This window comes from Candoia aspera, chromosome 10 (genome assembly GCF_035149785.1).
Source record: "Candoia aspera isolate rCanAsp1 chromosome 10, rCanAsp1.hap2, whole genome shotgun sequence".
NCBI classification, from domain to species: domain Eukaryota; kingdom Metazoa; phylum Chordata; class Lepidosauria; order Squamata; family Boidae; genus Candoia; species Candoia aspera.
In genome coordinates, this window is record NC_086162.1 from 16,127,948 (window position 1) to 16,155,605 (window position 27,658).

General features: G+C 43.4%; 1 long non-coding RNA gene across 1 annotated transcript; it reads left to right on the top strand.

Moving 5' to 3' along the window:
• Positions 1-76: 76 nt before the first annotated feature.
• Positions 77-16,055, top strand: LOC134503470 (uncharacterized). Its single transcript, XR_010068548.1, has 3 exons — positions 77-594; positions 11,360-11,524; positions 15,713-16,055. It is a non-coding gene; the product is annotated as an uncharacterized LOC134503470 (long non-coding RNA).
• The last annotated feature ends 11,603 nt before the right edge of the window (positions 16,056-27,658 follow it).

The window sequence follows — 27,658 nt, forward strand, 5'->3', positions numbered from 1 at the left end:
CCCCCCCCCGCAGCCACCTTTCCCCCCCCCGCCCCTTCCTCTCTTTTTTTCTGCTTTATATCCCGGAGAAGGGAAGAGACGGTCTCCTTTGTAAATTTCCAGCCGAAGGTTTCCACCTCCCCGCCCAACGCGCAGACTGGCAGCTCCGGAGCAGACGGCGCGTTAGGAAGCGACGCTCCGCAGCAGCAGCATCGCACCGAAGTGGGTCGGGGAGGAAGAGGGAGAGAAAGAGAGCGAGGGAGGCGGGATTGGAGACGCTGCCTCGCCGGGTTTGGGGAGGAAGGTGCGTTGGGGGAGCGGTGGGAAGGGAGGAGGGAAGCGAGAGCGGCAGGGAGCCCGGAGCCCACCGCGCAACCCGGCCGGTTCCAAGAGGCTCCACTAGAAGGGCAAAGGACGGCCAAAGGCGGCGGCGGCGGCTTTCTCCACGGAGCCGGGCGAGAGCGAGAGGAGGGGAACGCCCGTTCGAGCAACAGATGAACAGCTGGAGCGCGCTGGGCGCAGGAGAAGCGGCGTGCTTTCGAGGGAGAGGGCTGTCTTCAGCTTTCCGGGGCGACCCCAGGCTCGAGGCCAAGGCAGTTCGCCGGCTTCAAAGAGGTAATGTTTCCAAGCGGAGGGGGGAAAAAACAGAATAATAATTTTAAAATATGGAAAAAAAATTCAGAAGACGGTTCGGGCGGAGCGGAAGAATCCGGCGCTAGGGGGTCCGGAGACGGGGATGGAGGTGCGGGGTGAGCGCCACCATGATCGCCCCGTCCTTTCCTCGACGACGGAGGAGACTCGCACCGGGAGAAGGCAGGCAGGGCTGGACTGGGCAGCCTGTCGGCCGGGCAGACAGAGCGCGCTCTGACGATTAGCACCTGCTGCTGCTAGCAGGCTCGGGGCGGCAGCCTGCCCTGGTCGCCGTCGCTGTCATCTTCCTGGCCAACCCGTCGTCTTCCTCCTCCTCCTTCTTCTCCTCCCGCTGCTGCTGTGCTCGTGCCGCCCCGAGCGGGCGCCGCCTCTCTCTGGGGACCCGACGGGATGGCAACATGCTGAGGAGGAGGTGGCGGCGGCAGCAGAGGAGGAGAAAGCGGCGGAAACGGCGGCGGGAGCGACCGCCACTCTCCCTTCCCTGCTTCGATGCCCTCTCGTCACCCAGCCCGGAGAGCGGACGGTGCCTGCGACTGACACCAGCGCGCGCGGGAAGGGCAGCCAACGAGACCGCCAGGCGAGCCGGCTGCACTTCGGCGAGGGGAGGGGAGGGGAGGGGAGGGCCGGCCCGGCTGGCTGGCTGGCTAGGGGGGGAAAGGCGGGGCCTCGCCCAGCACCTTACAAGAGGGCGAGAAGCAGGAGGAGCCGCGCTCCCGCCCGCGCTTCCCCGGCTGCTGGCCGGCCGTGCGAAACTCGCACGGGCTCCCCGCCCGCCCGGCCGCGCCGCCCCTGACCCTGGAGCCCGCCAAGGCACGTGATCACAACACGCCGGGCAGTATTCCCCAGTCGAGTTCTCCGGGAGCCGAGGGGGAAATGGGGCGCAAGCAGCGGCCGTCTCCGGACCGCGCTCGGGCCAAGGCGGCTTGGCCTCGCCCAGGCACCCTGCCTCGACGTCCCACCCGTCAGGCTGCAGTCACCAAGCGGGCGCCGCTCCTGCCGGGCCGGACGATGCGCTTTGCTCTTGCCCCAGGCTTGGGGGGGCGCATGGGAGGTGTAGTCCCATGTGCCTACACGGCATCATCCATGGTGGGAAAGGGGGTCTCTTCTCCCACTCAGGCGCCACCCTGGAAATACGACCGGCCGTTTAGCCCCTTCCTTGCACAGTCTCCAGTGCGCATTAACCCCTCGGGGGATTCTCTGGGACACGCTTCTCCAAACATGCCGGGCAGAAGGACCGCGCGAGAAGCCGGCTCCCTCCGCGCCTTGCAAGGCGGCCCGGCTGCTCTCTCGACCCCGCCCGCGCACCGGACTCTCCCCCTCCGCCCCCCCCGCTTCCCGGGTTTCTCCCTCGCTTGCTCCAAATCGTTACACTGACCTGACCCTGTGCCGCCTCCTGATTGGAAGGAGCGCGGCACATGACCCAGACCTCCGCGCTCTCCCATTGGCTCGATCCCAGCCGGCATTCTGAAAGGAAAAAAGAAAAGAAAGGAGGCAGGGCAGCGTAGACGCGCTTGGCGGACGAAGGGAACCTCCCCTCTGTGAGGTCTGCGCTTCTTGAGTTACCCGCGGGTAACCCAGGGCAACGGATCTCACCAGCCGGACCGCCGTGAGCTAAGCCACGCCCACAGCTTCAACCATTCACGCTAAGGCAACCAGCGCCCCGCCCCCTCCGCGGCCTCGCTCTCTTGCAAGCTAAAAGGCGGCGGGGCGTTGGCCACGCCCATTCCTCCCAGCTGCTCCGGCTGAGTGTTTCCCCACCGACTCTCGCTTTGACCCAGATTGGGGATCCCTCCGTACGCGGTTTGCATTTGTTGAGAATTAAGTCCTGCGGATTTCGGCGGGACTTTCAAGTCATCGCGCTCCAGAAGCTGGCGTATCCGGACGATTCCGGGCCGCAGCTTTCTCCATTAACATTCACGGGGGCAGTTCCATCCAATATTAGAGAAAAGCATTATTTTCTCGGAAACTCTTACTCCTGTCTCGCCTTCAGACGTTGCAGTCGACATCTGAAAAACATAGTTGCATGAATAAGGTCATTTCTCCAGGGGGTGGAAATGCTTGCACCAGCGCCGATCCTGCCCGTTTGCAGCAGGCACTTGGCTCAAGCAGCGGATATTCACCCGATGTCCTGGGATGACCTAACATGGCGAGCTATACGCGAACTGCAAGGGCTGGGTTGGCGCCTCGGTCGCACCAGTCTAAAGCTTGGCATCAGCTTCCTCCTTAATGTGCTTAGCTTCTTCTGCTCTAATGACTAACTTCACACTATGGCAAAACGACAAATAGATTATTATCTCAACCAAAGCGCCTCTGGGTTTTAGCCAGCGGATGTTCGTTTTGATTCACCTTTTCGTTGCTATTACAATGTTCAGATTTGGCCATTGTTTCCACCTGTAACATAACTGTTCTCCCATATTCTTTCTCTGTTAAAGCATTTCTCAAATAAATACAGCAAGAGTTAATATATTGTGTCTCTTTGATGTTTACCTTGTCTTAATCATTTTTGCCAAGGTTCCCCAAAGGCTCATATACATGTCTTAAATTACAAAAGAGAACACTTAAAGCAGTAATCTAATAAATATATCACAAAAATCCATAAACCACATACACACACACAATTAGAATTTTTCAGTGTAGTAAAAATATACAGAAAAAACAAAGAAATAGAGGAAAAAAAACCACACAATTATGCCTTCTGCCATTCTTTGTATCAAGCAATTTCCATCTTAAGCTTTTCCCCAACCTCTTTATCCTTTTTAATCCCAAGTCCGAAAATCATCACTCTGAATTTTTTCTTCTTTCAACACAAAGTTCGTATAAGGTTTCCAGTCTTTCAAAAGAGTCTTTTATCTTTTTTTCTCTGGCCAAAATGGTCACCACAATCACACATCTGAAAACAAGGTGGGATGCCTATTGCAAAATCCAACTATATATGCCACAAAGGGAAAATGAAGTTTGTACCTGACAATCACATTCCAGTACACTTGAGCTAGAGGGCAACAATCACTCAGGAAACATTTCGTTACCCCGAAGCAAAGAGTGACCCAAAGGGATCACTCAGTTTACTGTCATCCCTTCAGTATTGCCCTACTGCTAGTGGCAAACCCAGTAAAAAATAACATTTGTTAGCAGTCAAGAGATTAGCATCAGAAATCTTGCTGCCTTTTGAACAGTAAAATCCTGTATTAGCAGCAGGGCCGCAACTAGAGGGGGGCAAGCGGGGCATGTGCCCCAGCACCACACTGGGGGTGCCAAAATGGGCGCAGAATCCATGTTTGCCCCGGGTGACACAGATGACACAGACCCTAGTTGTGGGCCTGATTAGCAGATCCTGAAAGAAGACATTGCAAAATAGTCATGTGTGTGTGTGTGTGTGTGTGTTTTATAAGTAAGAGATCCAAAGTTTAGTTCTTGGCACCTCCAGTTCAAAGGATGAGATTGAAAGTAACACCAAAGACCTCAATTTGAGGAACCTGGGAAGGTGCACCCCAGTAAGAAAAGACAGTACTGCGATTGGTGGGTCAATGATTCAACCTCTTAAAAGGCAGCTGCTTACATTTTTCTCCCTCACATGCAAAAAGATGTCAAAAGTTTAAAAAGGTTATAAACTGGAGGTTATAATCAAGTTGTGCCAGCTATGCCCATTCCTGGATCAACGGGTCCTTCTCACAGTCAGCCACCCCCTAGTCACCTCCCATTTGGACTATTTAATGAGCTCTACACGGGGCTGCCCTTGAAGAGTATTCAGAAGCTCCAGTTGGTACAAAATGCAACGGCCCATGTAGTTTTGCTCAAGCCTAGATTTGCGCATGTGCCACCTCTCTTGCAGGAGCTGCACTGGTTGCAGATTTGCTTCCAGGTCCAGTTCAAGGTGCTGGGTATCACCTTTAAAGCCCTACATGGCTTGGGGCCAGGTTATTTGCAGGACCGCCTTTCCCCAGTCACATCCACCAGGCCCACCAGAGCAGGGAGGCAGGCTATGTTGCAGGTCCCTTCAGTTAGGGAAGTACATGTAGTGGGGCCAAGAAAAAGGGCCTTCTCTGTGGTGGCTCCCTCCCTTTGGAACATCATTCCCCCAGAGATAAGATTGGCCCCCTCCTTGCTCCTTTTCCGGAAGGCCCTGAGGACGTGGTTTGGTCAGCGGGCCTGGGGGGCCCAGGTCGCTTCGGAGCCAATCAAGTGGCTGATATGAATGTGTTTGCTGCCCCCGTGGGGTGTGTGTTGTGCTTTTATGGTTTTTAATTCTGTGAGCCGCCTGGAGTCACCGTATGAGAGTTGGGCAGCCTTATAAATTTGTTTAATAAGTAAGTAAGTAAGTAAGAAAGTAAGAAAGATGCAGCAGCATTGCATCAGGGATGTTGGCTCCCAGTTCACTTCAGAGTGCGGGTGCTAATCTAGAAAGCTCTTCACAGCTTGGGGATCACAGTATCTAAAGGAATGTTCCTTACTGGATATATTTGTCTGAGCCCAGAGGAAATGATGGGAGGAACTGCTCCTGAGATGCAGCTAGCAGCTACTGGGAGTCAGCATTTCAACTACTTAGTAGTAGTCACCCCTCCCTTCAGTCTCTGGAATGCATTCCCCAAAGAGGCATGCCTGGAGCCTCCTTTGTCATCTTTTTGGCACCAGGCAAAGACCGTTGAGTTCTCCCAGGCTTCTTAATTTTATCGTAATTGTAGTTTTCTGCACTTCTGCTGCAATGTGGTATTCTAAACTAATCAACTTTAATCTCTGTCACTTTAATCTCCCCTGCTTTTAGCAACTATTCTGTTTGCTTTGTTATTTTTCATTTTATTGTATCCTAGGAATAAGGGGATGGATGGTTAAATAAGTAAGATGTTGTCAACCCAGCACTCATGCCAGCTCATCTACCTTGGCTTTGCAGCTGATATACTTTTGTGGAGAGCAGTAAGATCTGTAAAGTAAGAAAACATGGAAGCCAGTTGCTAACTGCCTTCTTTGCATCCCCGGGGCTACTGTTATGTTCCAGTGCTGACACAGTAATAGTCTGGGCCAAGAATCTCAACGGCAAGCGTGCACGTGGGCAGCTTTCCCTGCCCAGGTACCTCCACCTCTGATTTTCCTATAGTTGGACATAGCTCCTGTGGGAGTCAAGGCTGTCTTTGCATGGAGACTTGCAGCAGCCTCTGTCTCCCCGAGGAATTGGCTGGGTGTTGAGCTTTCAATTATATTTGGCTGCCAAAGAGCTGGTCTTTCCTCGGCACAGCGAACAGGACAAGTGTTGTCAGGTGCGAAAGGTACATTATTTGTGTATGTCATCCCAGCTGTTCACAGCAATCTAACCCCAGCTCCTTTGTGCAGTGATGAGCAGGTTGGGCTGAGGACACAGAGGGCGTGCCAACTCTTTTGAATACAGAGCACCTGGGCTGGAAGCTAGCCAAGTTGCCTTGTGAGCTGAACCCTTCTTCAGCCCAGAAGGAGCCATACTACCACCAGACTGAATACAGCAAGTATTCAAGGGAAAGTTCAAACTGTATCCAACTGATACCATTTCCAGCAGCCTTGATTTTGAGCGGTAGCTGGGTTGCGATGTGGAATGAAAAGAACTGAGCAGATTTAGATAACCAAGCCCAGCTGGAGAGTTGCAAGATCTTCTAGAAAGTTCCTAAATTCAGAGGTCAAGAGTCTTAATGCGGGAACTCTGGAGACACGAGTTCTCCAATGAACTTTCACACCAGTTCTCATGCATGCTCACTGGGACAGGAATGAATATACCAATGGGGCCCCTGACAAAACAGGTTTCTCCTATGTTGGATGGCCTGTAACAGTATTCAACAAAATACTGTATAATGCCCGTGTGGTCCTCAGCATCAAAGGCACAAAGTCTGTGGTGCTTGCATGAATGGGGGTGGGGGTAAAGCTTCATACACTCATCGCCTCCCTTCCTTATAACTCTTACACATAAATGCCTGCATAGTATTGTTTTGATTCAGATCTTTTAAGAAGTCTCTAGCTGGCTTCCAGCTGTTTCTTTTTAGTTCTCATTTCTAAGCAGCTGAAATTCAGTTAAGGTTAGCAGCAGAGTAGAAGAAATGTTGCTTAGAGATGTAAAAAAGAGATCCTACTGGAACAGGTGAAAATGTTCTTGTAGGATCTCTTTTTAAATTTTTATAGAGATATTAATGCTCTTGCTGCCCCCACTAACCATTCTGCTCTACTCCATCGTGGAAAAAAAAGAGGTGAAGACATTTTGCTGGAATTTCTGAGAAGATGCCCGAAAACAGCTTTTTTTTTCCAGTAAACCTTGAGGCCTACAGCTTTGAACTCCTGCAGAAGTACATCTGAAAATTATTTTAGTTACTAGCAAGAGATAGTGGCCACTAGAAAAAGAGAAAATCTATCAATCCAAAAAAGAGGACCCAAATAGTAAAGCATCCAGATATGCTAATGTTTATATAGTTGTATGCAAATTTGGATGTAATTGTAACAACTATTAACTTTCATCTAATTAATAACCTCAACTAGCAAGGTAAACAATTCCCATGTAACAGTTCTCTGTCTAGATCAATATGTTATGTCTGTCATCAAAATGTACCTCCTGGGTGACTTCTAAGCCCTGACTTGATGGTTCTGTCTTTAATCTAGATTTGGATGGACAGCCTTGGCAATAGGTGGTGTCTTCAACAGACTGTTGGGTCCTACAGGAAGAGAAGGAGTACAGAATCCTCCCACTCATGTTGCCAGGAGCTGCATTCCTTTCTAGAATACTCCAAATTATCATTCCACCCCACCCTTTCCACTTAGGCCCTTTAGAGCCAACTGTCATGGATTTTTACTGGTATTTGCCAACATTTGTTATCAGTCCCCAAAAGTTTTCTTCTCCTGTTGAAGAGGCTTCTATTTGTTTACTTCATTCTCCAGAGACCTGAAGACTCCTTTTGGTAGTAGAAGATACTGGAGTACTGGCAGTATTAAGTTTGTTTTGCTTGCTCATTTGTCCACTATGCCATAGATACATTGGCTGTTCCCAGTTCCTACTATGATCCTCCCCCCAAGAAATAGTTCCTTGTTGTTATCTTCCTTTGGGGGGCTATTTGAAGGGTGGGAGGCAGCCAGGGAGGCCAGAAGCCATTATATACTGAAAGGAATTCTCAGCCATCTTGTTTAGGAAGGTGTTGTTGTTGTTGTTGTTAGTTGCCGTCGAGTCGTTTACAACTCATGGCGACCCCATGTATAACAGAACAAAATGCTGTTCGGTGCTGCGCCATATGCCTGACTGTTCCAATGTTTGCATCCATCATTGCGGTAACTGTATCAATCCATCACACTGAAGGTCTTCCTCTTTTCTGCTGGCCCTCAACTTTACCAAACACGATGTCCTTTTCAAGCAATCGGTCTTTCCTGACGATGTTCCCAAAGTATGAGAGTCTAAGCCTAGTTATCTTCGCCTCTAAGGAACATTCTGGTTGTATTTCTTCTAAAACTGATTTGTTTGTTCTTCTGGCAGTCTGTGGTATTTTCAATAATCTTCGCCAACACCACAATTCGAATGCATCAATTCTTCGATCTTCCTTTTTTAATGTCCAACTTTCACAGGCGTATATGGCAATTGAGAAGGCCATGGCATGAATCAGATGCACCTTTGTTTTTAAACTGACCTCTTTACTTCTGAAAACTTTAGATAGGTCTTTGATGGCAGATCTTCCCAGTGCGATACATCATTTGATTTCTTGATTACTACTTCCCTTGGCATTGATTGTCGATCTGAGTAGACAGAAGTTGTTGATGACTTCAATTTCTTCTCCATTTATTGTGACATTGTTTATTGGTCCATTTGTGAGTATCTTCATCTTCTTCACATTCAGATGTAGTCCATATCGCTGACTACAATCTTTGATTTTCATCAGCAAGTACTTCAAGTCTTCTTCACTTCCAGCAAGCAAAGTTGTATCATCTGCATATTGCATGTTGTTAATGAGTCTTCCACCCATTCTGATACCCCATTCTTCTTCGTACATTTCTGCTTCTCGAATTATTTGTTCAGCGTACACATTGAATAAGTAGAGTGAAAGTATACAACCTTGCCGCACACCTTTTCCAATTTTGAACCACTCGGTATCACTGTTTTCTGTTCTAACGACTGCCTCTTGATCCATGTACAGGTTCCGCGTGAGTACAATTAAGTGCTCTGGAATTCCCATTCTTCATAATATTAACCATAACTTGTTATAGTCCGCACAGTCAAACACCTTTGTGTAATCAATGAAACAGAGGTAAACATCTTTCTGGTATTCTTTACATTCAGCCAAGATCCATCTGACATCACCAATGGTATCTCTCATACTGCGTCCTCTTCTAAATCCATCTTGGACTTCTCTGAGTTTTCTGTTGATGTAAGGCTGCAAACATTGTTGAATTATTTTCAGCAACATTTTGCTAGCATGTGAAATTAATGAAATTCAATAAGTTCCACATTCTGTTTGATCTCCTTTCTTTGGAATGGGTATGAATACGGATCTCTTCCAGTCAGTTGGCCAGGTTGTTGTCTTCCAAATGTCTTGACATAGTAATGGCACAAAATTCACACACTACATGCATGACAATTTCACTACAATTTTCTTTTTTGAGGAAAAAAACTGCCATCAAATTAAAAGATAATGATTGAAAAGGAAGTAGACATTTCCTGCAAAACACTATTTTTTACACAACCCTTCTCCCAACTGGGAGCCTCTAAATGTGTGAGCTTCATGTCTCAGAATTTCCCAGCCAGTACAGCTAATGCTGAGATTTCTGGAAGTTGAAGTCCATACATCTCAAGGGGAATCAAGTTAGAAAAGGCATCTTATATCTGGTAGCAAGGATTCTTGTTGAATGCTGCCTCTTCATTCTCTGGCCACATTTTCCAGCATTTTCCCTCTGTGCTCCAGGCCCACACTTTCCCTGTATTTGGCTGGATGGCCCAGCACACTCTCCCCTATAATTGAGCTGGTCACTCCCCAATGATCTCACCACAAGGCTATGCAACTGGAATTAAGTCAGACACCTGCCATCCAAGCCAAGGGTATAATTAGTAATCTTCCTCTGAAAGCTTGGGAGAGGAGATGGCACCCAGTGTAGTAGGAGGAGCTGGCGTATGAACAGTAAGCATGTCAGCATCTGTTCTCTTCATTAAAATTGCAGGTCCTCAAATGTCTGGTTAGGGGGTAAGAATGGAGTAGATGAATGTTTCCCTTAATATAAATATTATGCCAAAGGCAATCCCGTTTCCTAATAATGGTCCAGGTTTTGGAAGAGGCCATGCCCAGTTGGAAGGCAGCATCTTGCTGACCTTGACCAATTCCCAAAAGGTAAGCAGAATCAGATATGATTAGCACTTAGATGAGGGATCATAAGAAATCCCACTGCTCTGTTCTAGACTGGAAATTTGGAAGAAAAAATCCCAGAAGGCAATGACGAAGCTCTTTTGTACTGTTGTCAAAGTCCGTTACATGAACACATACAGCAGACAACACAACTTGTCTCTGTTGTCTTTCCTTTTAGGAAGACTATCTTCTTAAAAGGAAAGAGGTTCCAATCATTTGCTGACATATTCCCCTGAACATGCTCTCTCTGGCCTCACTTTTGACTTATTAGAGCAGGCTTCCCCAACCTGGTACTCTAATCCATAATTCTCAAAAATCCCTATCAATATTCAGTCCTAAAACATCTGTAGGGCAGCAGGTTGGGGTCAACTGAGGTAGCCCATCTCAAGAACAATGGACCAATGGTCTGACTTCATTTTAAATGACTTCCTGTATTCAAAGTCTAGTTTTAAGTATTTTCATAGAATTAGCCTCAGAAGGGATTTTGGATGTCTTCTAGTCCAACCGTCTGTCCTGAGCAGGAATCCTCAGAGAGTTGTCTGTCCAACCTTTGTTTGAAAACCTGTAGTGATGGAGCCCCCAAGATTCTAAGAGGCGGGCTGTTCTACTGCTTTAGCTCTCACAATCAAGGAATTCCTCATTTCGAGTTGGGATCACTTTCTGGAAAGCTTCCACTCATTGGTTCTTGTCTATACCCTCTTCCCTGTTACAGCCTTAGCCTTCTCTTCTTTAAGCTAAACGTACACAGTTCTTCTTACTATTCTTCATAGAATTTAGCCTCCAAACCTCTCCGCATTTTTGTCGCTCTTTTTTGCACTCTTTCTAGCTCCTCAGCAACCTTCTTGTGTTATGGTTACCAAAACTGGATACAGTAGTCCATAGGCAGTCTAACTGGAGCAGCACGAAGTGAAACTCTAATTTCCTGTGCTCTTGACATCATACTTTCCATTGATGAAGCTCATGACTGAAACCTATTTCAAGGGTTCCGCCGGGGTCAAAAGGTTGAGAAAGGCTGGTGTAGAGTATAGTCCAGGAATCCAAAGTTTTCTCATTGACACTATCCCTCGAGCCAAGGGTTCAGCTCCAGAATCTTTTGTTCCTTCTTTTGGCCATGAGTTTCAGTTTGAAGTATGTACGAAAACAGCACCTGTACTCCAGACACTTTTGCCTTCCTGCTTGCTCCTTATAGTTGCCCAATGAGGCTCTTTTTTGGCAGTGTCTTTCGTTCCAACATGAAACAAAAGAATGGGATAATGGTCAGTGAGTTTGATTAATCAGGTTAGCCTCTCCATTACATTCCATATCTTCCAAACCTTGGAGACAATACATTTCCACTGATGACCATGTCTGGTCTGCAGATTGCTGATTCCATTTGTCACAGCAGTGACGTACCTTCTTCTCTTTAGAACGGCCATTAGATTCCTCACCTGCATGGAAGCCCAAGCTTCTTCGTTTGCTGTTCCTGGAATGCTGAACAAAAGCCCTTCTCTGGAAGTCTGTGAGTCAACCTCCAGCAGGATGACATGAAATTGATTGCACAGTTCCAGCAATAAGGACTACCTCCTGGTCCTGTGAGTTACACATGCTGCCAGCCCTCCTTCATTCTTTGTACTTCTGTTGCAGACAACTGTCTTGTCCAAATACTCCAACTGGTACAGCAACATAACTTGTAGATCACCATGGCAGTATATAACATTCCCTTTCCCAGACTGTATTGGAAAAAAAATAAAAAGTAATACCCAATACTCTGAAAAAAATAAGGCAATTTATTTTCCTATTATCTTGAGCTCATGAGATGAAATCCAACTCATGGTGATCTTCTGTGCACTTCCCAGAATACTCTGGGAGTATGCAAATTATTCCATTGCCTGTTGAAGATATTTGTCCATACAAATTGGCTGAGCAAAGCAAAATACGAAATGGTGGTGTGTCCCATTTAAGCAACAGAGAGATTGATACGCCTGGTTGGCAGGCAAAACCACTTTCTTGGGAGGAACCCCATTAAAGTAATCATCTTTATTGAGAGGATCGTATTAAGTGGATGCTGTAGGCTGTATAATGGTTTTACACAGGCGGCAATGTCAGGCATTGGCAAGAGAGTCTGTATGCCTGGAAGAAGCAGAGAAAGAGACCTGAACGTTTGTCAGGATTTGGCATCAGGATTCGGCAGTTCTTGCACCCGGGTTCCTGGAAAGGGCCACTGAAACCCCAAAATGCTGCAATTCTCTCATAGCTGGAATGGATAGCTACTTGCCTGATCTCTCCCCTTGAATCTCAGGACAAGGAAGTTTATGGTGGCAGGCAAACCATGTTTCAGTGAACTAAGGGGATCTTCCTTTCTTTAGCTGTCATTGTATATTATTTCACCTAGACTTTTAGAAAGCCAGCCTGTTGCATTAACCACCCAGAGTCCCTCTTTTGAGGGAGATGGACAGTGACAAAATTTGAAATATATATATATATAAATTGGGGAGGTCCTCTTGTTCATTCTGCCAGGGGGGGCCAGGGGTATCTGCCCTAAAGATGCCATTGCTAAACCAGGAAGACCAAAAAGGGAGTAGGGATAGGCAATATTCAATAATCAGATCCTTTGAACTGATTTCTAGTTCTGCATGCGTACATAATTTGTTCTATTTTCCAAACCAAATGATCTGATTTGACACCCATCGAATCGAATTGAATTATCCATTCAGTCATATCCGACCCTTGGCGATTCCATAAGCCAGCTCTCTCCATGATTTCCGATCTTGTACAGCTTCTTCAGTTGCTTTATATTTTGGCCTGTGTCTGCTCTGATTACATCCAACCAGCGCATTCTTTGGCGTCCTCGTCTGTTCCGAGCATAACGTCTTTCTCCAACGATGTTGATCTGTTGACGTGACCAAAGTAACTTAAGTCTAAGTTTTGTTATTTTTCCTTCTAGTGGCATGTCTGGTTTAATGCGCTTCAACACTTCTTTATTCGTTATCTTGACACCCATAGCCAATTGGATTGCATTGAATTATGGGTCTAACTGTATTTTTCTTATTTTCATTCCCTTAAAGAAAAACAGCAAAGCAGCAGAAATCAAAAAGTCTTGGCCACAGCAATACTCAATGTAGGGTCAGAGAAATTGTAGTAACCCATAAAAGTTATATCCAAGGCATACAGTAACTGAATGTTTGTGGATGTAATGGTATGTGGGAATGAACTTGGGAGACAGGGGAAGAGATGCAGCCTAGGGAATGATCAGATAAGGGTGGGAAGAGGGGTAGTCTGCAGCTGTATAACAGGCAGAAAGAGACTCAGAAAGGATCCTCCAGGATGTATCAGGCTGTAAAAAGAGACAGTGGGAGATTGTACTTTCAGACTTGCAAAATTCTGTTAATGTAGCCTTACAATAAAGTAGAATTAGCTCATCTGGTTGTATTTCCTGTCTGGTCTACCTGGGAAGGCTGATAGTGGGACATTTTTCACGGACAATTATCATGACACCATAATATGTCTGTTATTGAAACTGGACCGAATATACCTGCAAATTTCTTATCTAAAAGGCTGCATCTGCTTGAATTGAGAGAAACTGATCTGTGTGTCTATAGGAAAAATTTATAGCCTAGCTAAGCACAACTGGGCATAAAACCTAGTGTAGTGTTAGAGGGAAAACACAGAAAGATTCCGATCTTTTAACACAGAAAGAATGTGCACCACTTCCTCTAAGTTAGCCAAACAGCAGGAACACTCAGAGAAAGAATCAGAAACGTTTCTGTCCGGAGACAGATTTTGTCACTGCCTCAGATCCTGGGAAATTGCATTCTGCTAAAGCCTGGCACACACCCTTTCTCCCCAGGATTCCACTCTGAGTGGGTGTTGAAGTCAGAAACCTCATTTTCTTTCCCACACAAACCATCAAACCAGTGATGCTAATCGTCTCTTTGTTATATCATGTCAGAGCATATACTTTGGGGAGGCTTGCACTTTTGAAACATGCAACTTAAAAAAACTGGTCACCACTTCTCAGTAGAAAAATGGTGGAAATAAAGTGCAAAAAAAAAAAAGAACCTCATAGTAATGTCAGCCTTCCTAGTCCAGCTGGCAGTTCTAGTATAGTTACAGGATCAACACATTTGAAAGGTCCTAGGTTGGAGGAACCTAGTAATTTATTATTATTCAAATTTAATTACCACCCATCTCCCCCAAAAGAGGGACTCTGGGCGGTAAGCTACTATAGTGGTTTATTTAAAATTAGATGGCTTACTACAACTGAATTTTATCTCCTTTGAGATGGAAAATAGACTGAGTAATTGTACTGAGGTAATGTTTGCAGCAGTTCAATAGCATATAGATCACATTTTATAATAAAAAAATGCAGCAGAGATTCCAGCTGGCACTGTAGGAAGCAGATTTCCCCAAACTGATGTCTTGCAGAGATCATAGAAACAGAATTGGGAGAAGCATCAGAAGTCATCTAGTCCATCCCTCTGCCCATCCTGAACTTCACAGTGATCCTGGTTGAGGATAATGGGAATTGTGGTTGATTACACGTGGAGACCAGCAAATAGAAGAAGAATGAGAGCAGGATAGCAAAGATTTCCATATTTTTGGCAGAAAAATATTGTCCACAGCTGGGGGGTGCTGAGAACTTACTGGCTTTATTTATATTTTATTGGTATTTACTCTAGTGTCCTTTTGTGAGTTCTTGAAATGATGGAACAAATAAAATACAAATTTTAAAAAAAAATAGTTGTGGACTTCTGGGGAAGGTAATGGCAAGCTGAAGACAGATCCACGAAAGCGGAGCCAACTACTGTGGCAAAGACCAAGGAACCGGTGAGTAGACTGGTTCCTTGGAACCTCTCTGGATAAGGAGAGGATGAGAGATCACCCACACGTGCTTCGGACAGCTGCTCCTCATGAGGAGACCTCACGATAGCGGTTTTCCCTGGGTTTGAGCACCAGGCGACAACGGGATTAGCCACCTTGCTTGCAACCAAGGCAGAGACTTTTAAAGGACACTAAGTTTGCAAACCTCACTTTCTAATCACTTTTGGAAATTGCTCATTAATGGCTTCTAAGCTATTAGAGACCTTTGGAATGGCAAGTTTGAAAACACTGGGTGAATGTGCCTCAATCCTGAATGAAAGAAAATTTAAATCATAAGTTTAAGAATTTAAAGAATCTGAAATAAACAGCAAAAAGCTAAATAAGATTTTGATCTTATAAAGTTATGAATGGAGTAAGGGTCCACATAAAATTGGAATATTAAAACTTTTACAATAAGATTTTGAGGAATTAATTATAGAGAACAAACAGCTTCTTGTGGGAAATAGATTCTGTTTTAGTTTTTACAAGACACAACAAAGATAAGCAATTTCATGATTTCAAAACCTGGACACTAGAGGGGACTAAGGTTTTTAGGTAAAGGAAAGATTTACAAGCCTGTAAAATGTTGCAAAACATTATAACAATGAAAATATTGGAGATTTTTGAAGTATGGAATCAGAAAATAGTAGCCATAATATCAACAATGTCAGTAATGATGTCTGCTTCTATGGATAGACTATGCCCAAAATACGTTATGGAAGAACTGACAGATGAAGAACAAATTTTATCTGACAAGATAGAGATGGTATTGAAATTGGATTTACAACTAACAGGCCAAGAGAATGACTTAGAAAAGGATGTTTCACTGGATCTACAGAAGAAACTGGCTGAGGTTTTAAAATGTAAAAGCAAAACACAAATGACAAACAAGAGAGTGACCTGGATAATTTTTCTAGTAGATTTACAAAAGAGGCTTGTTAAAGCCTTGAAGAACTCTGTGTGATGGGGCAAATAAGAAATGAAGAGAAATCAAATCCCACAGCAATATTTGAATGAGCTAAAGATTAAGACTGTTAGAAGTAAAAGGAAGGAATATAAAGTTGGTTTATTTGATCAAGGTTAAAACAAGATATGTTGTTACTTTTGGTAACCCTTTATGGACTTTCTGCTGACACCAGGACTGAAAAGATTATGTTTTAAGGATTTGTTTATAGGTAAGATATGGGATATGGGATGCAGAGATAAATGTTTGTAACCTTAGAGGTGATGAAGAGTCACTAAATTAGTTTACACTTGTGATGAAGGTTGGAAGTTACTTCTTTATATATTTCTTTTTCTTTATTATATTCTTATTTCTCTTTCTTCTCTCTTTGTTTGCTTTTTCTTTCACTTTTTACTTCTTTTTCATGTTTTTTTAAGTTAAGTTTGTATTAGATTTTACTAGTATAATCAAAAAATTCTTAATAAAAATTATATATAAAAATAGTTGTTTATAAGTTTACAGGATAGGCCAATAGTGATTCTCTTATCACAGAAACAGAAAAATCACTGAAATCAGGGATGAATCTTAATTTCCACTTTATATATATATGTAGACTTTTAATCATGAACTACCCTGAACCATGCCAGTCATTGTCAGTCTGCTAGATTTATAAGATCCCACCTCAAATTTACAGCTACAGATAAACTGTAGATCCTATTTTCTCAGGCAGAGCATCCTAAGAAGCTTACCTGATACCTCAGATGGGCATTTTATGCATCTAAAAACCACCTTTTTCCTCCCTGCCACTGTCATTTTCTTCCCTCAAGTTTCTATCACCATGGTAAACTTTCATCACTGAAAATGAATTAGCCACAGAAGCACATTCAGATAACAGCACAATCTCCTTTGATCAAATCACGGAAATGGGAAGTAAGGCCAGCATCAAAGACAGAAGGAAATGTATCCATTTTTGCTGCGTGATATATTTTGATAATCAAGAAGGCACACTCTCAGTCTCTCCTCACTTAATAGCCAACCTCTCTGGATAATATATTTAGAATGAGACAGGGAGTTGAAACACAACCCTCACTTTGCACACAGCTCTTCTAAGAAGAGGCTTCCAGGCATGCCCTTCACTTATATGGCAGTGTTGGCCAGGGAGGATGGGATTTACCATCCTGGCTTAGAGTTGAGAGAAGAAGGAAGAGCAAAAAGGAAGAAACCAGAAGGAGCATACCAGGGAGAAGCTGGCTTTGTTTGTCATTGGGAAGCACATATGTAACTCCCCCTCCCCCAAAATATGACCATTTCCCCACTTATTGACTTAAGGCATTGTCTAAGTCAGTGTTTCTCAACCTCAGCAACTTTAAGATGTGTGGAGTTCAACTCCCAGAATTCATCCTGGCAGGGGGAATTCTGGGAGTTGAAGTCCACACATCTTATAGTTGCCAAGTTTGAGAAACACTGGTCTAAGTTTTCCCAGCCTTCACTGAGATATCAGGTCTCCTTATTAGTGTTATATTGGCACAACCATGGTTGGATGACTGTGGAAGATATTGTGGCCATTCCCCACTTAATGACTTATAGCATCTTCATAGCATCACCCAGCCATTGTTAAAATGATAAGATCCCCGTCTTATTACTGTTACTTTGGCCATATGAGAAATTTTTTTTATTTATTTTATTAAAAATTCACACCACCCATTTCCCAGTGATATCCTAGTTGGATGACACTAGAAGACATTTTAAGTCACTAAGGTGAGACAATGGCCCAAGTCAATAGTGGGGATACTACTTAAGGTGATATACAGAGTTATGTATAGTTCTCCTCATTGCAAGAAATTCTCTGAAAGCAGCATTAAACCTGTAATGCTCTAGATCAGTGTTTCTCAACCTTAGGAATGCTGGGAGTTGAAGTCCACACATCTTAGAGTTGTCAGGATTGAGGAACACTGTTCTAGACATTGCTTAAGCTACAATGTAAAGCATTCCTCCCTATCACCCTTTGAGATAAACCCTGTGTCCTAACAGTCAGAAATCACGCTGAGACAAGGAGCAGGTCTCTAGTGTTTATTACTGCTACATTAAACAGAATCCTAACAAACTGAAGAAGCGTGGGAAAAACCCAGACAGACAAACCCCAAAAGTCAAGGCGGGTCTGATCTGTGTCTCTTTGAATGGCTGCTTAATTCCTCAGTACTACGCATGCGTTTTCCCCCCCTGGATAGGGGCCCCCTCCTGCTCGCCATCAGTACTCATGACACAATGTCTTCTCTAGAATAATGCATAAATAGTATTCTCCACCACCTGCAATAGTTGTGAGCAAATGAAGGCGGGGGGAAGCATATCACTTAATTTTTCCAGAAAAAGATATTCTCCAGCTATTTCTCAGCCAGGACATGGGGAGATTCACTAGTCATGATGGTGATGTTGAACGTAGGGTAAAAAGCAAAAGCACAAACTGTGCTGTTTTTGCTCAAAACACCACCCAGTCTGAGTTGGCTAGCTGAAGAATTCTGCTAGTTGGGTAAAATATCACAATCAAAAGGCAGTTACCTGAGTGAAGTCAGCCACCCAGCAAGATGCACATTAAGGAAAGCCAACAGATCATAACTCATCAGTTACACCACAAACCATCCAGAAGACTTTTTTTTTTTTAAGTACCCTATCCTCAAACTTTTTTCCAGCAAGCATAAACTGAAAGGTTTTATAGACTAAATGCTCAGAGCGACATCCAGCCTCAGCTGCAGCTGATGTACACTAGGGGTTCCCAAACTAAGGGGTGGAGGAATGAAAAAATTCCAAGCGGGGGGGGGGGGAAGAATAAGACATTTTTAGAAAAATTATCTACGTAAAAAAAGTACAGCAATTTTCACATTAAGATCTAACTGATTGGGAAGACCAATAACATGGGGTAAGACTGATGGAAAGGAGGAAGGGAAGGCAGTACAAAGATCCTTAGGTATATGGTAGGAAGATTGGCATATGTGAAGTGGAAGTTTCAGCTGGATGGGGAGATTGGCAGCAGATGGAAGCCCAATGAGTACTTTTATGCATGTGCAAAATGGTAGAATGTTGCAATGGACATTTAGGTAGGATTTTAGGTAGGGAAGCCTGATTCTTTTTTTTTATTATTTTAAATACTTTATTAGAAAGCAAAATAACTTAAACAACATAATACGTACAAATACATATAACAAGGAACAAAGAGAAAAGAAGAAAAAGGACAAAAAGAAAAGAAAACAAAGCTTATTAAAAAGTGGTTTCTGACTATCTAAACTGTGATTTTGGATCTATAGGTGTGTTCTCTTAACTTCTTCTCTATTTTCAATCTATGTCACCCCTATTTCTATTTGATTGTTTAGTTGCTAAATCCTATATACATATTGTTATTTTTTGCATTGTCCTTATATAATCGAGAAAAGGTCGCCATTCATTCTTAAAATCATCCATATTTTTATCATTTAACAAGTCCGTTAGTTTTGCCATCTGGGCCATGTCCATTATCTTAATTATCCATTCTTCAGAAGCCTGATTCTAAAAATCTGAAAGGAGGCATGATATTAAACAGATCTTCACTCCTTTTGAATAATCTACTCATAAACAGAGCTTTACTCTCAAATACTTCTTTCAGTTCTAAGACAACCTCTGCTTTTAAGTTTGGGCTCCTGGGTTAAGCAGCTGCCTAAGCTTGTAACAGTAATGGCATGTTTCAAGGTCTGAAATGTAATCCAGTTCTTTTTTTCTGCACTAGACAAAAGACCTTCATTTTCCAAAATTCTCCCACAGCATCTTCAGGAAACTATTCAGTAATGCTTCTTTTGGAAAAACAGAATTTTCCTTGGTTAGTTTTAAAACACCTGTAAGCATATGGATTCGCACAATGGGCTAGACAAGGCTAAAGTGCAGTTGGGCTGTTTATGACTCAACGTGATGTATGAGAATGTACCTGCTGTCTTAGCATGTTGTATAAACCAGGCCATCTCACCAAGCTATCAGTTGGTTTGTTTGTTTAGGCACTGCATGCTATGTGAATGCAACAACTGTGTTTATGAAAACAGTTTTAGGCTTTAGCATGGTATACGGAACCAGACAGGAAAAGGATTTCTACTCTACCTCAGAATAGTATCAGTAAGGAAAGAGGATCACAACTGCCAAAATAGTCACTTTTCACACTGTCACAATGCAGGTCATGGTGTGTGCATGGAAAGGAATGGTAAAGGACAACCAAGAGCAATGATAGCTGGCTTGCAAAACTCCAGTTTACCACTAGATGGTAGCAAAGTTAGAGTTCCCTGTATCACTTTGCTGCGATTTAGTGGTAGTCTGGTTCAGCTCATATATGGTAGCCCTAAATGACAGCTATCTTTAAACAATTGGCAGGCAGCTCATGAAAGCACCCTCCTTTTTCTACAGAGATGATGGGAGAGAGAGAAGTCTCAGGAGAAGAATAGTTTGTCTGAAATTTGGCCTATCTCCTCACCCTTAATTGTCATGAGGAGCTCTCTAACCATTAAGATACATGCCTTTTCCAATTTTACTTCAACATGCTGAAGATTAAACTCGGGCCTTTCTTAGCCAACCCTCATTATGCTTCCCCACTGAGATACATTTGCTGCCTCAAGTTATTACTGGCAACTTCAGTAGTGAAATCCAGGCCAGGCATCCAAGCCATTTTGGCTAGAGGTTGTACATAACCCATCTCACAAAAAGCAGGGAATTGCCACCAAAGGATTGCAAGGCATTTGGTGCACAGCTACTGCTTTCTCCATAAGAGGGTGCACAGACAGCTCCATGTTTTGAAATGGCACAAGTAGTGCATATAATCAACATGCAGCAGAACCTTCCTCAACCTGCTCTCTTCCAAATTTGTGGGGATTCTGACTCCCAGAATGAGAGTTGTACTTGCAGCGCATCTGGAGGGGTCCATGTTGGGGAATACTGTTCTACTACGTGTGTCTGATCCCTGAGAAATTAGGATCTGATTAGCATGTGAGTGTGTAAATGGATAGTACCATTTCAGGGGCATAAATATTCTCCTGCCACCCACTGCCTCTCAGAGTCATAGAGACAATGAGAAGGATACAAAACTGAAGCCAGTACAATTGTTGCTGACTTGCTAGCAAATTGCAGGTGGGAGGAAGGAGGGGAATTTATTTGCAAGAAATAAAAAAGGCAATGAAAATACTTTTTTCCTTGGGAAAAAGAAATAACTCCATGAATCCTGTCCTTGAAAAACTCTGGGGGAATTTTTCCACCATGCACGTGAACACACACACAGAGTTTCTCTGCCCACGTATATAACAGAGAATTCCAAGAGGTCGTTTGCTCACAGCTGTCTTTTAGATTCATGGCATTACTTGTCTAAAGTTGCTGTATAATGCATCCTTTGCAAAAAGGTTGGACGCTGATAAGCTTGTCTTCTGTGCAGGAGAACCGGTTCTGTTCTGCCTCCACCCTCTTATTCCTATTTTCCAAACATTTCCAAATCTTTTTTTGTACTTCACATTTAAGTTGGAAGGGGGAAGGAAGGAAGGAAGGAAGGAAGGAAGGAAGGAAGGAAGGAAGGAAGGAAGGAAGGGAAGGAGGGAGGGAGGGAGGGAGGAAGGGAGGAAGGGAGGAAGGAAGGGAGGAAGGGAGGAAGGAATCAATCAATCAATCCTGGGATGTGTTGTAATGTTCTGTTCTATCCCACTCCAATCCATTCTTATAGTTGGATCCTGCCCAGCACTTCTCAGCAAGCTGGGGTGCATGGCTGGATTCCCAGTAGCACACACTGGATACGTTGTTTCGCTAGGGCCTTCCTTGGAGCAGACTCAGGAATCAGTTTTAAAAAAAATGCTCTGGACAGGCCATCTGTTTGAGCTCAGAGTCCAAGCTGAAATTTGCTGGATGGCTTTGAAGGTCAATGAGCACAGAGAATCACACAGCTCACATATTTTTGCACTAGATGAGAAGAGAGAAGAGGAAGAGGAGGAGGAAGCTGGCAGTACATACAACTCCCATATGGCTATTTAGCATGCACATTATATACATTATGAATACATATATACCTACGCATATAGTACATGACCTCTTCTGGGGGAGGTACTATGCATATTGTACATGACCTCTTCTCGAGGTTCATCCAAGATATATATAACACACTCCACAAGAAACAGCATAGTGGGAACACTCTTCATTTTATACATATAAGCAAAATCTGGCAGGCAAAGCCTTCCATGTGGGGTAAATATGCCAGCATCTGAGCTTGATGGCCTCATTCCAAAGATAGTCACAAAAACTAACAGGGCTGTGTGCATTTTTCCTTCGAAAAAGGAAGCAGTGAAGTGAGGGGATATAGATTATAGGCAAAATACACTTTACCCATTCAAAATAATAGAAGTGATGCTTGGAAATTTTGAATGTTAGGAAAAACTTTCTAACAGTAAGAACATGTTGACAGTGGAACCAATGATTGAGGGAGGTGATGGGCTCCCATTCGCTGGATGTGTTCAAGAAGAGGATAGGGATCTATTACATATGTTTTATTTCAGATTTCTGCACTGAACAGGGAATTGGACTCTGAGGCCTAATTCATCCCTTCCCGGCTATGTTTCTCAGTGCATTGCTGCTTTTGAGATTCACCCAGGACAACATAACTCTCTGCCACGGACACACAAGGTGATTATTATCATTATCAAAATGTGAATGCTATCAAAGGGAAAATAAATTAAAAAATTATTCCACAACGTTCATAATACCAGAGCGCAAAATTATTCAGAAAATCAAAGCCAGTAGTAACAGTAACAAAATATAAAAAACATAAAGAAGAACAAATGATGACAGTGAAGGATCACATCCCAAATTCCCTACAGAAGAGTTCAGCCTTCCCTGCCTTCCATAGATCATATCCTACCCACATTTGGAACTGGGTTTGGCTGGCATGAAGGAGAAGGCTTGCATCCCAGCTAATCTAAAGTTGAGATCTCTCATTTCTGGGCTGGGTCATTTTATAGGATAATTTTGTAGGCTTTAGTTTAAGCCAGTTTGATTACATATGCTTATAACCATTAAAACATTGGTTGATGGTCTACATTCATCTCAAGCCTAACATCCTTATGGATGCAGCCGCTGTGCATAAGGTCCCCAGGTGATCTTCCATGCAGGCATGGAGCCCAATCAAATTTGCTTAGGTTGAACAAGGTTGACCTTTCATGGGCTTTTTTCAGACCATGCCATGTTTGTGTTTTCTCTCTGTGAAAGAGTTTTAAATAGAAATGTTGAGAGGCTCAAAAGAATTTAAACACAATCTATAGTAGTATAAAAGAAGCAGATTCTGCTTTACCTAGTGAGCCTCTGGATCCATGCTGTGATTGTGGGATGGGGTCTGAAAGGTTGCTATTACCAAGTAGAATTTAACTGAAAAGGAATAGGGATTTTGGGACACAAGAAAAGGTGAGCCTACTTCAGGGAATTGCACCATTACACCCACAAGGGAAAGGGCAATTACTCACAGCAATGGCTTTTGGTTACAATGACTTATTTCCAGCTTCTCAGCATGACCCAGTCATCAGATTTGGTCAAAACATTTGTGGCAGTGCTCATGTAGACAGTAATTTGGACCCTTGCCCAGAATAGGGATGGAAGAGAAATTTAGTTAGTGCAAATTTTTCTACCATCACATCCATTCAATCTTCCAAACATACATTTGCCACACATTTTCAAAACTGTGTGATGCAATTCAGCATAGATTGTGGACAAGTATACACAAAAACATGTCTTTTAGGGGAAAGTGTGCACAGAAAATCTGAAATTCAAAGACATGACTAAGGAAATGCATAATATGATGTTGGGGTGTTTCTTCACTTTTTGTCCAGTCCCTAAATGGACATGGAAATAGGCAAAACAAATTTATCCACAAGAAAATGAAAAATGCAGAGTAACTGAAATTGATAGATTTGCCCATCTCTTTCTAGAATGACATCCCTTATCCTTCTGAGACTGTATCCAATAAATATTGTGGCTTATGCTTCCCCCAAATCATGCACCTGCCATTTTTTCTTCTTTTGCAGCTACTTCTGACTGTGGGAACAATGAAAAACTGTCATTTTATGTGCAGGGAAGAGCATGTTGTTCCCTTTCTGCTTGGTAGAAAGATTTTTCCTGGCCAGAAAATTTGCTAGTATATGCATGTGTGCATACTAATTGAGAAGAGAGGTAGGAATTATATTGTTTAACAGCTGTATTGTTTCCTTAAACCTGTCCCTCCATTTTTCTTTTTAAAGATGTTTTTCATTTTATCCTTTTTCAGAAGAAGGAAAAGTTCTCTAAGTTTCAGGGGGGAGTTCACTATTTTCAGTAGCAGTAGTACATCTTGTCTCTTTCCTAAAATGTGTGTGCTAGTATACACAATAGCAGCAGCATTGCATGGGCAATCTAACCACTCTTTCTCAAGGCCCAAGGCCCAGCACCTTATGGAGAATATTTGGGGAAAACAATACCACAAGCTGGCTGTTTGGGCGGGCAGGTAGGGGGGATGAGGAAAAGAAAGATCTCAAAACATCTCAAAAACATACTATTTCAAATATTGCAATACAGGTCTAACTCCACAAGTCTGAAAATTAAACCTGTGCCCCAAATATTCATGAAAGAAAATTAAAGATTTTAAATTCAGGAAGCAGTCAGTACGACCCACCTCTCTCGTGTCTAATGCTACATTCACACAACACATTTTACCCAATTATTGAATTAGACTCTTGAACTATAAACTACTTAGAGTGGCTTTGTACAACATGGTAGTCACACACAAATTATGAGAGCCTCTTTTACATGCTTTCTACTCTCTCTGCCTAAGCAACCATTTCCCCTCTCCCCTTTTGCTCAAGGAAAGAGCTAAACTCCTCTGCATCCTGCTTGTGGATGATCTATGGAGAGACTAGGATCAGAGGAATGCAACCCTCCTGGCTGTTTTTCATCTCAGTGGCTTTTAATGCCATTGACCATGGTACCCTTTTGGATTGCCCCCACAGGACTGGAGTCGGGGGAGGGCATTATTTTGCAAAGATTCATCTTCTTCCTAAGGGGACAATTCAAGTTGGGAGTTAGGAGTGTTGGGTGTCAGGAGAAGAGCAATCTTCATGGAGACCTCTATTTTGTGGAGTCCCTTAGGACTTTTCACTCTATCCACTCCTTTTTAACATCTACATGAAACCTCTGGGGGAGGTCGTTCATCAGCACAGGGCCCAATATCATCAATATGCTGATGATAGCCAGTTACGCTTCTTGGTCCCAGGCCAAACAGGCAATGTGGCAGAAGTGCTGACTCAGTGCCCGGTGGAGGCTGTCAAGGTCTGGATAGGGACGAACAGGCTCAGTCTAAATCCCTCCAAGACAGAGTGGCTTTGGGTGAGCCAGGCAATTCTAGAGAAATACCATTTTTGATGCTGAACAAAATTATTTTATTTTTTATTTTCTATCCCACCCTTATTATTTCTATAAATAACTCAAGGTGGCAGACATACCTAATACTCCTTCCTCCTCCTATTTTCCCCACAACAGCAACCCTGTGAGGTGGGCTGGGCTGAGAGAGAGTGACTGGCCCAGGGTCACCCAGCCAGCTTTCATGCCTCAGGCAGGACTAGAACTCACAGTCTCCTGGTTTCCAGCCTGGTGCCTTAACCACTAGACCAAACTGGCCCCTGTTGTAGAGAGTAATGGGCTGACACCTATTCAGAGTTGGTTCACAATGTGGTAGTCCTTCTAGACCCACAATCTTATTCAATTAGCACATGAAAACTGTGGCAAGAACAGCTTTTGTAGTTACATCTGGTACACCAAGTGCAGCCATTTATTTATTTATTTATTCAATTTCTATAGCCGCCCATCTCAGCAAGTGACTCTGGGCGGCTGGATTCCTGGATCAGGAGGCCCTGCCCAGTCACTCATGCCTTAGTCACTTCCCGCTTGGATTACTGTAATGCACTCTGAAAAGAAATCCCCTTGGAAAGCATTCAGTAGCTACAAAATGTGGTAGCCCAAGCAGTGATGGGTATGTGCTGATGTACTCTGGTGATCCCACTGCTTCAGAAACAGCATTGATTGCTCGGTTGGCTTCCAGGTGTGATTTAAGGTGTTGCATTTTACTTTTAAGTGCCAAAGGGGTTATCTGAAGAACAACCTTCTGTCATATTCATCTCCCCATCCAACCAGATCATCTAGGGTCAACTACGTCCAGGTTGCACCTATACAAGATTATCATCTGATAGGACCTCAGAAGTGGGCATTTTCAATTACCACCGTCATACTATAGAGTTTTTCCCCATGATGGTCTGGTCTGCTTCTTTCCTTCTGGGTTTCAGGAGAGTAGCTAAGAACTGATTCCATCTAGTGTAGGAGAAGGGTATGTTGTGAGTGAAGGTTGGAATCTGGCAGGCACATAACTTCAACAACTTCAAAATAATAAATGGAAAATGTATAATTTTGTTTATAATATGAGTGAGTGTATGTTTTTATTTTAAGCTGGTTTTGATTGTTAGCTGTCCAGAGCCCTCAGGAACAGGCAACATATGAAGTAAATAAATAAACAAGGACTTGAAGAAGAATGGTATTTCAGAGGGCAAGAGCAGCTGTGTTGTACAGTACATCCAGAGTCTTTCTTTTTAACACTGTACGCATCCTACCAATCTGATAGTCCCACTGATAGTCAAAACTTCACATTAAATGAAATGTAGGGCTAGATTTCTTTCCCTCATAACAGCAGGCAACAAAAGAATGGAAAAGTACAACTCTGTGCCCTGTGAGAAAAAGATCGTGTGAATCCACTCTATCCACTTGATTGGGACCAGGTCCATCTAACTCCCATCCTGCCAGAAAAAGAAAAAAGAATCTGTGCTATACTTGCAGAACCACCCAGCTTCACTTCTCAGCCTCCCCAGGTTCTTGCCTGAAAGTCTGAAGCATTACCCTCAAATGCTTAATGTAATGGATCAATCATCTCCTGTGGCATCCAGTGGTAAGACGGATGCATCTTCCGGTGGCTAACCTTGAAGGAACTAACTGCAAGTGTTTGTTTATTTCAGATAAATTCTATACCACCAGTATAAAATGATTAAGGAGTACACAATAAACCAGTAGTGTACAATCTGAATGATCAGAGCCCTGAGTACCTTGCACGAGTTTGTATGTGGCCCCTGAGACCCCCCAAAGTTATTATTCAGTTAAACTGTTTCATCTGAGAGAGGAGATTATCAGATATGTGACAGGAGAGTAAACCTATTCACTGGATTTAATTTTAATGACATTCACATGTAAATGAAATGAAATCACACTTTGTTTTTCCCTTCACACACTCAATACTTTTTTGCGTGTGGCCTCCGGTACACAACACGAAGGCCAAGAAAAGCCCTCAGCCTGGAAAAAAGTTGTCCATGAGATAATTAAAACCAGGGAACATCATCTCAAATAAAGATAAAATGCACAAATAAAGGTGACTTCCTTTTGTTATGCTTAAAATCAGGTCATATTCAAATACCCTTGCTAATCTGCATATTTCACACTAATATCAGTGGCAGTAGGACAGATTAAAATGAAGGATTGTAAAGAAACTTTTTACAAATATTCTGTTTGTGGGTTCTGTGAGAGAAGCTTTTTAAAAAATGGAAGGGGGATGTTTTGTGAGAGTTAATATGACAAGTATACGCTGACATGAGTGAATTAATTACCTCCAGAGGAGCAGGAGGGAGAAAGGGAAACGGCTGTTTGTAGCATCTGAATCAAAAATGAGTGCAAGCAGATAAAGGGAGAAGGGGAAAAAGTGCTTAGCATTATGGAAAATTACAGCTGCTCCTCTGGAACGATCAGGGCATCGCTGTGTGTTCTTTTTGGCTCCTGGATCTGGGCTCACAAGGAAGGCTTGAATTTGTCCAAGGATATTTTTAAAATA